At 52.7% G+C, this 10,108-nt stretch overlaps 1 pseudogene; it reads right to left on the bottom strand.

The window, feature by feature from the left end:
- Window positions 1–8,803: 8,803 nt before the first annotated feature.
- Window positions 8,804–9,857, bottom strand: LOC120404031 (annotated as a pseudogene).
- Window positions 9,858–10,108: the final 251 nt, after the last annotated feature.

Below are 10,108 nucleotides of genomic sequence, written 5' to 3' on the forward strand. Positions count from 1 at the left end.
AGGGCTGGTACTTCCTATTGTTTCTGGTGTGAAGAGTGAAAGACACCATGTCATAAGTAGTTAGTAAAGGGTTAAAACATAGTACCTGGTAGGCACCTGACCTGAGGACCAATCAGGGAAGAGAATTTGAAACTCCTAGGAGGGAACTTTTTCCCTCTGTTTCTGTGTGTGTTGTTCTTAGCCGTTTGGAGTTACAAGAGTCCAGATGTTTCAATTAAGTCTGTTACAAATTTCCATCTTTCTGAACTAATTTCTTCTAGTCAAAATAGTGAGTATTAGAAAGGTACTTTGTGTCCTCATCTAATAATCCTATGTTTGCAATTCTGTGTGTTTGCTATTGATTATTCTTAATTCTGCCTGTATTGTTTGTACTGAGAAGGAGAGAGGATTCTCTCCAGAACTTAGCAAGGTTATACCCTATGAGTGTCCAGCTTGGACTCATAGAGATTCTGTATTTTCTTGTTTTTCTTTTAATAAATTCTTTTTATAAAGATTTGATTAAATCCCTCTACTGTGGATACAGGGGGAGGGGCTAAGAAACTCTCTCTCGGTGGTGAGACAGACTTATCTCCGGGCAGAGAGGGGAGGGGGAAGGTTTCTCTCTCTGTGAGTTGATCTGTGTTTCCCCAGGGAACGTCTTTGGAAAGAGGCAGGGGGAAAACAGGGGTGTCCCGGCCCACGTAATTGACCGGGTGGTGGCGGCAAAAAGGGGACCTACCCTAGGATTTTAGGGTGGGGGGATACATGCTGGTCCTCAACTTGAAACCCCCCAGTTTCAAGTGAGGGTAAAACCATGACACACCACAATTGGTGACAAGGCTGGGATCCTCACCTAGAGATGCGGTGGCACAGAGAGCGACTGTTAGGCAAGTGAAAGTTAAATGGCAACTGCACCTCTTTCAGATTTGACAGAGATGCTAGTGCTTATGGTTTGGGGGCAGTATTGGCACAAGCACAAAGGATTTGAGAGGATGGTGGTTTTGTTCAGCAAAAGTCTAGTTCTGAGAGGGCACCACATGGAAGGAACTCCTGCAGTGGTTAAATCTAGAGAACATTTTCATCAGTATTTGTATGGGAGGAATTTTTGGTGAGGACAGACCATGCTTCCCTGCAATGGCTCTTTAGATTCAGGAATCCTGACGAACAGCTTGCCATGTGGTTGGGAAAACTGCAGTGCTGTGATTTCCCATTCATGCACAAGCCTGGCCATAAGCATAGCAATGCAGATGCCTTGTGTACATGGCCTTGTTGGAGAGACTAAACGCAAACATTCCCATAGCAGAAGAGCAAACAATTGTTAGCTCACAGGGATGTGTGTACTAGGGAGTAGATGGTTGCCTCCTCTCATCCAATAATTTTCAGAATTGCACAAGTTCCTTGTTCATCCACTGGAATAATGGAAGTGGGGTTACAGAAATGGATGCCAAAGCAACTAGAAACTTCCCAAAGAAAGGACCCTGATGTCAGAATAATGTGTGACTGAAAAATCAATTTGCGAATAGAGCCACCCTGGAATGTAGTGGACCCTCACTATACCACTGTAAAAGCTTTCTGATTTGGAGGTGAAAGATGGAATATTGTATAGGTGATGGGAGAGGCCAGAAGGTGATGGGTACAGGTATCATATGGTTGCACCAAGTACATGGACAAAGGAGGAATTTTCATTGGACAAGTAGCATTTCTATTGGGCAATGTAGTGGTCCATGGCCGTCCGGCTCTGCCTCACTCCATCAAACAGCCAAGTCATAGGGGCTTGTGAGTCTTTGGCCTAGACTCCTGGCTAGGCAGACAACAAGTAACGGTCTATAGCTCAGGCCCTTTGAGTGGGACAGAATCAGAAACAGTCTTCAGTCTAGCCTCCCGGCTAGGGCAGGCAGTGACCACAGTCTGGGGTTCTGCCCCTCAGGGTGGGGCCACGTAATAAATAGTCTTTAGTCCAGGCCTCCTGGCTGGGCTGATGACCTGGACAGTCTCTTGGATCCTCCAGGTGGGGCACAGCAGGGAGCAGGCTATAGCCCAAAGCCTCCTGGCTAGGGCCAACAGCAAACGAGACAATATGGAGGGCTCACTACCTTCAGGCTGGGGCAAGCCACAGGTAAGGTGCAGGCCTTCCAGCCTAGTGAGTAGGCCACCACCTCAGGGGTGGGGTTGGCAGCAAGGGGTAGGGGCATCTGAGCCCATCCTACTCCACTGGTCCCAGCCCAAGGCCCTAACAGTGGCGGATCATCCCGCCACTGGGTCAGTGGGGATCTTTCTGAAAAATCTCTCAGCAATATAACGGGATTAATGTCTGAGTTCCCTGGGCTACTTCCTACCACCCTTCCTTGATGTGGCTCCATAGGTCCTCAGACTCCTCGGGGTAGATAGCAGATAGCACTCCCAGCAATTCCTCACAGCAGTCAGTTTCCTTCAGGATCAGGGTGCGGCACAGCTCAATCCCTGATCCGGAGCTCCACAGCGAGGCAGAGACATCTGCCTCTTTCCCTGGCTCCAGCCCACCACTGTTCCCCCCGGGGTTCCGCCCATTCCACCCCTCCCCCACTACAGCCCCTCAACCCCTTTTGCTCCTTTCTGCCCCCCACCCCCACCCCTCAACTGTGGCCCCAGGACAGAAGCTCTGTCAGCAGGGAGTGAGAGCACCTCCAGTTCCAGGGCCACGGGGGTGCAGGTGCTGGGGCTTTCACCGTTACCCCCTGTACTTCTGTTGGGGACCAGGGTCGGGGTGCTGGGGCTTCTCCCACCCCACCCACCTGGCGGTTCTGCCAGAGAGCCGGGTTGGGCCCAGGGGCTTACCCCACCGCTCCACAGCTTCTGCCAGGGACACATGGAGGTTGCTGGGGCTTCCCCGCCCAGGGGCTTCTGCCGGGGACAGTGTCAGGAGCTGCTGGTGGGGAGGGGGAGCTTCCCCCAACCCATGGCTTCTGCCAGGGCTGGGGTCAGGCCTGGGCCACTGTTGGGGGAGCTTTTCTGTTGGGGACGGGGTCAGGGGCCGCGGGTGGAGGGGGGGTTCCACCTCCCCAGCATGGTCCTAGAGCCTGGGTAGGGTTGCCAAGTGCCCAGTTGCCAGAAAGCCCAGTCGAAAAGGGACCCTGGTGGCTCCAGTCAGCACTGCTGACCGAGCCGTTAAAAGTCCGGTTGGCAGCACAGCGGGGCTCAGGCTTCCTGCCTGCCCTGGCTCCACGCAGCTCCCGGAAGCAGCAGCATGTCCCCCCCTCCAGCTCCTATGCATAGGGGCAGCCAGGGGGCTCCACACGCTGCCCCTGCCCCAAGTGCCAGTTCCACAGCTCCCATTGGCTTGCCCAGCCCAGAGCCCCTCCCATACTCCAAATCTCTCAGCCCAGAGCCCCTCCTGCACCCCTCATCCCTGGCTGCACACCAGAGCCCACATCCCCAGTCTGAGCCCTCATCCCCCCCTACACTCCAGCCCCCTGCCCCAACCTGGAGCCCCCTCCCTCACCCTGAACCCCTCATTTCTGGCCCCAACCCAGAACCCACACCCCCAGTCCAGAGCCCTTCTGCCTTCCCATACCCCAACCTCCTGCCTCAGCCTGGAGCCCCATCCCATACTCCAAACCCCTCGGCCCCATCCCCCAGCCCAGATCCCCCTCCTTCACCCCAAACCCCTCATCCCTGGCCCAACCCCAGAGCCCACACCCCAAGCCGGAGCCCTCACCTCTTCCTACAACCCAACCCCCAGAGCCAGCCCATTGAACATGAGTGAGTGAGTGAGGGTGGGGAAAGCGCGCAACAGGGGGAGTGGGCGACAGAGTGAATTGGGGGGGGAAGGCTCAGAGAAGGTCAGGGCCTCAGAGGAGAGGCAGGGCAGGGGGTGTTCGGTTTTGTGCAAGTAGAAAGTTGGCAACCCTGGGATCGGGTCCTGAGTCAGACTGATTTGTGTGTGGACGGGAAAGAGGGCTCGGGCTCAAATCTGAGTCAGACGCTGGGCTTAGCGTAGACCAGGGGTCTCCAAAGCGGTGCCCGATTTTCGGCGGCATTTCGGCAGCGACGCCTCTGGATGACGCTGCTTGTCGGCGGTGATGCCTATTGACGTTGCCGCTTGGCAGCATTTCGGTTGATGCTTGTCCGCCGCCACGGTCCTCCATTTCTCATCGTCTGCCGCCCGCCAGACGAAAAAGGTTGGGGACCACTGGCGTAGACGTACCCTGCCACAGCCAGGATGCCCATCGGGAACCATGTTTCAGACTTAAGGGAGCAAATCCTAACCTCCTGCATCGGTGCCATGGTCTCGGTCTCATCCCTGAGTTCACAGCAGCACCTGGTGGTGGCTTTCCATGTCATGTGCTCTAAGCAGCTACAGCTCCTAGTGGTATTTCCTGCCTGTGTTTAACCTCCCTGGGTGCCTTTGTGGTATTTCCCTTTTCTTACTGGTGTCAGGGGCCCTTTACAAGGCAAGAGCATCTGTGAACACCATTGAGAGGCTATTTGCTCCCTTTTGCAGCTCATTAAAAATGCTGTTCAACCAGAATGGGCCTAAACCTCTGGGGTGCCACCCCCTACAAGGCCATTTACCACCCTGCCATCATATGGGGACAGGGCTTGCCAGGCTGAATCAGATCACATCCAGCCCAGTAACCTGGCTCCCCGCAGCATCAGCTGCTTCAGCAGAAGGTCTCTAAACCTCTGCAGTGAGCAGTCATGGGATAATCTGCCTGACTCCAGGCTAAGGGTTTCTTTCCAGACCCTAGCCTGTTAGAGGTGAGCTCATTCTCTGAAGCATGAGGATTTATAGCCTTAATAAAACTCTTGGTTTCTTAACCTCCCCTGCCACTCGCAATTCTCTCCTTGTCTCTACGACTGTCCTGTTCTGTTTGGAAACTGGCTAAGCGCTGGGCCCCAGGCGGCGGTGAGTCCCACAGATTATTATTGCTGCGTGTGTGGAAAAGCATTCCTTTTCTGTATTGCTTTGCTTTGTTTTGAATTTGATTTGATAGCAGCCTTCAACTACCTGAAGGGGGGTTCCAAAGGGGATGGAGCTTGGCTGTTTTCAGTGGTGGCAGATGACTGAACAAGGAGCAATGGTCTCAAGTTGCAGTGGGGGAGGTCGAGGTTGGATATTAGGGGAAAATTATTTCACTAGGAGGGTGGTGAAGCACTGGAATGCGTTACCTAGGAAGGTGGTGGAATCACCTTCCTTAGAGGTTTTTAAGGCCCGGCTTGACAAATCACAGAATCATAGACTGTCAGGGTTGGAAGGGACCTCAGGAGTTCATCTAATCCAACCCTCTGTTCAAAGTAGGACCAATCCCCAACTAAATCACAAAGCCCTGGCTGAGATGATTTAGTTGGGGCTGGTCCTGCTTTGAGCTGGGGTTTGGACTAGATGACCTCCTGAGGTCTCTTCCAACCCTAATCTTCTATGATTCTTCTATGAATCTCTTGGGTTTGGCTAGAGCATATCTTCTGGAGAGGCACTCACAAGCTGGAGCATCCACTACTTCCCTTGGAAGTTTGTCCCAAGGTTAATCACCCTCACTGTTAAAAAATTGGGTCATCATTTAATTCAAATGTGTTTGGCTTGAGCTGCCAGCCACTGGGTCTTGTTATGCCTTTCTCTGAAATTAATACACCGTGCGGTCTCACTGTTTTTGTAGTCCACCATCCCTCTGTGTTCTCCTGTTGTCTCTTAATTGAGTGTCAGCTCTTTGGGGAAGAGGTTGTTTTTGTTGTGTGCTTGCACAGTGCCTAGCGCAATGGAGTCCTGGTCCAGGCTTGGCACTATGATCATAGAAATGATTATGACTATATAATGATGATGATGATGATGCTAGAATCCCAGCCTCATTGTCTTATCAGTTGTTCAGATTAAATACCTTATGTGAAGAAGAGATTCAAGCCTTTTGCCTCGGTGTGATAATGAGTGCACTATCTCCAAGGGCATTTTGTTGGTAACCCCCAGGCAAGACACAGAGAGGCTGACCTAGTCAATGAGACTGTAGGAAATTTGCCTGTCACATCTCTCCGCTAAAGAACTGAACATAACTAGGCTGCTTGACCGGCATGCTAGTGGAATCCTGTGGCGGGGTGATGACTCACCGGTGTGGCGCCTCCTGCTGGTCATCCTGGGAATTAGCTCTTTCAGTCCAGAACGCCCTCTGCAGACCAGTGTCTCACCTGCCGCTGGCTCCCATGTCCCTCCCAGACCCCGGTGCCCCTCTACATCAGGGTCCTGTCCCCAGCAGCAACCCAGGGGAACCCCCAACCCTCTATCCCCACCTCACCTCAGTGGCTACTGCCAGTCACCATCAAGCCCCTGCTCCCTGGGGCAGACTGCAGTCTGTAAACCACTCATCATCGGCAAGGGGGGTTGGACCAGCTGCTTCTGCCTACTCCCAGGCTACACTTCCATAGCCACACTACCTTTCCTAGTATAAGCCCCAAGGAGATTACATAGATTCCTGGAGCTCTGTCTGCTGGCAGCTCAGGGAGGAGGAGTCAAGGCAACCTCAGAGTCTGCCCAGCAACCAATAGGGAGTGGAGATGCCCCTCCCAGGGAGTTGAGGAGAGGGAGAAGCCATTTTTGAGGAGAGGCTGGAGCCAGCCAGGGCAAAGGCCAAACTGGCTGTGCGGGGAGCTGGTGAGTCCCAGCCCTGCAAGCAGGGTTCCCCCTGAGAACTGGCCTCTAGGGACCTGACACCAGATTCCCCAGCTGGGTTTTCCTTCCTCACGGATGATTCCCAATTGTTATGTTTGCTGAGAAATTTCCCCAGCCAGGCTGGGTTCGCCTCCAGCTCCCCTGGTGAGACCAGTCCCCACATGGTCAGTGCTGCTAGTCCAGGGCTGATTCCTGCCTGAGGAGGATCCCTGCCAGCGGACAGCAGCCCCTGAAATCGTCCAGCGTCATCCTCAACCCTGAAGATCATTTGTGGAGTTCGTGAGTGCCTTGTCTTTAGTTAGTTAGTCAGGGAATTTGTTTTGGGGACCCTCTACTCCCTGAACTGTGTCCTCAAGCCAGGGAGTGAGGGTTTGAGGATTTTATAATCTACCACTTATTACACCTGTGGAGGGATTCACCACCTCCTCCCACTTGTGGGTCTTTTGGGCTGTACTGAACCCAGTCAGCCACACTGCTACACCTCTGCAGAGAATTGTATAGGTCATCAAGGGCCCCAGCAAGGTACGCGTACCAACAGGACACTAGTTTTACATTTCTTACATCCAGACACGGGTATTTTAAGTGTGGGCACCGGTGACCCTAAACATAGTGTTTCCCCTGTTATGTTGTATTTGTTGCCTGTTTAATATAATTGTTGTGTTGAATATATTTTTATGTGTTGTGTTATCTCTTGGAAGTCTCCAACTATCTGTCAAATAAGTGGGGATTCCTCTGTAGTTAGGATTTTCCGCCCAAGCTGCCCTGGTGACCCTGCCAGGAAGGAGCGAGGGGGGTGGAGGCACCGCCAACTAATTTCATAACCAAAAAAAAAAAAAAGAACAAAGATTCCCCCTGCTGAGTGGGTGGCGGGATCCAAAAGAACCCAGACCTGTCCATCAGAACATGTAAGCGGATTGCCATTAAAGGAGGTAATCAGGTGGAGAGGGGCGCTACACTGGCCTTTAGCAAGGCCTGCAGGTTTTTCCAGGCTGGAGCTCCCCAGCTCCTCTGGCCTTCCCCCAGCCCTGCTGCACTCTAGGTATCCTGCTCAGCTCCCTGCAGCCAGGTCCATCTTTCTCTCTCAGCTCCTGGCTCACAGCCCTTTTATAGGGCCAGCTGTGGCCTAATTGGGGCATGGCCCAACTGTGGCTGCTTCCCCCAATCAGCCTTTTCTTCTCGGCTTTCAGCCCCAGCCCTCTCCAAGGACCTTTAACCCTTTCACAGGAGCGGGGTTACTGCCCCGCTACAAATCCATTGACTTATTTCCCAGACAGAGCATCAGGCATTTATCAGAAATCAGCCTTGGCATTCCCTTTCCCATGGATCACTTCCATATCATAATCCTGGAGCACCAAACTCCATCTTGGCATCGTGGTATTTGCCCCATTCATTTGATGTGGCCAAGAGAGTGGGGAGCGGTCAGCATCCACAGTGAAATGTCCTCCAAAAAGGTAGGGCTGTCATTGGCTGAGAGCCCCCCCCCATGGCCAAACATTCATTTCCCCCGTCTCTCTTTTCGCTATACCTTTTCCGAAAGGGCATAAGACTTCACTCTACAATACTTGTTTCAACTGCTGTGTTCTGGGAGGGGCTCTATTATAGGGGGGAGGGATAGCTCAGTGGTTTGAGCATTGGCCTGCTAAATCCAGGGTTGTGAGTTCAATGCTTGAGGGGCCCATTTAGGGAACTGGGGCAAAAATCTATCAGGGGATTGGTCCTGCTTTGAGCAGGAGGTTGAACTAAATGATCTCCTGAGGTCCCTTCCAACCCTGATATTCTAGATATCTACCATAAGTAGCATATCTGGTCCTCATCACCATAGTATCTAAGCATCTCCCCACATGAGGTGAGGAAGTACTTTTTCACATGTGGGGAATTCAGATACAATAAAGCTAAGTGACTCACTAAAGACCACACTGGGAGACTGTGGTGGGAGCAGGAAATTGTATCCAGGTCCCCAAAGCCCTAGGCCACCACCCTAACCTCGGGCCCATCCTACCTGCCTGCTTTCACACTACTCTTCCAGACTGTTAAGTAACAGCAGACAATTCTGATGCAAGTGTCATAAGTCCCATTTATACCAGCCACCCTTGGAAGTGGGACCTGGCTTTGCCTCTATCCAGCCATAGACAGAGAACACCCTTATGTACTTCCAGGACAGAATCTCCTCCACCACCACCCCTCACATGATTATGGCCTTAGCCATGGTTCCCTGACTTCCTTGCTCCTCAGGCAGTAGATCAGGGATTCAGCATGGGGGTCACCACTGTGTAGAAGATGGAAACCATTTTGTCCTGCTCTGGAGAGTGGGCGGACCTGGGCCACATGTACATGAAGATGGCCATCCCATAGAACAGGGCCATGGCCATCAGATGGGAGGCACAGGTGGAGAAGGCCGTCCACTAGCCCTGGAGGGAGCAGATCCTCAGGACAGCAGTGACGCACACGTAGGTGGCCAGGATGAAGGAGAAGGGGATGAGCAGGGTGAAGACATCCCCACTGAAGATAACAGTCCCGTTGTAGCTGGTGTCGGCACAGGCCAGCTGCATCACCGCCAGCATCTCGTAGAAGAAGGGGTCTATCTGGTTGGGGCCTCAGAAAGGCACTGACAGGCTGAAGATAGGCACGACGGAGAGCAACAAGCCAACCAACCATGAGCAAGCCACCAAGGCGATGCAGGCCCTGAGGCTCATGACCTCCATGTAGTGCAATGGGAGGCAAACCACTATGTAGCAATCGTAGGCCATGACAGCCAGCAAGAGGCACTCATTAATCCCGCAGGACAACGCCATGTACATCTGCCCCTTGCAGCCGATGTAGGAGATGGCCCTGTGCCAGACATCAGGCTGTGCAGCATGCCAGGCATAGCAGATGTCCAGGAAGGAGAGGCTGCTGAGGAAGAAGTACTTATGGGTGTGGAGGCGCAAATCGAGACGGATCAGCCCAATGATCACCATGTTGCCAGGTGGGTGACCAGGTAGGAAGCAAGGAACAGAGCCAGGAGCATGGCCTGCACCATGGGCCAGCTGGAAAGGCCCAGCAGGATGAACTCGGTCACGAGTGTTTCGTTCCCCTTTCTCATGCTGCCAGTGGCCCACTGCCTGTGTGGAGGAAAGGGAAAGATGGAGAAACACTCTCGGGGCCCTGTGCTGCTGCTGAATCCACACCTCGCTCTACACGATCTGAGCTCCCAAGTGGAAACAAAACATTCTCCAAGCCTTTGTATTTGCAGAGAAATTTTCCCACTATTAAACAGGGAAAGCCTGCCTGACTCTGCAGATGGTCTTCCTTGATATTTATACATGATAATCATGCCAATCAAACCTAGCTCTTCTATCGTGCTTATGAGCCAGGGACATTTTGTTGCCAATTGGCAGACAGTGTCAAGTTTTACAAGGATTCCCTGGGTCAGATGTATGGGTATTAAGTGGCATATGAGGTCTCTACCTAAACCATGGGCTCCACCTAAACCAAAGTGGAACCAGACTGCTGGCA

The sequence above is a fragment of the Mauremys reevesii genome, linkage group 4 (assembly GCF_016161935.1).
Source record: "Mauremys reevesii isolate NIE-2019 linkage group 4, ASM1616193v1, whole genome shotgun sequence".
NCBI classification, from domain to species: domain Eukaryota; kingdom Metazoa; phylum Chordata; order Testudines; family Geoemydidae; genus Mauremys; species Mauremys reevesii.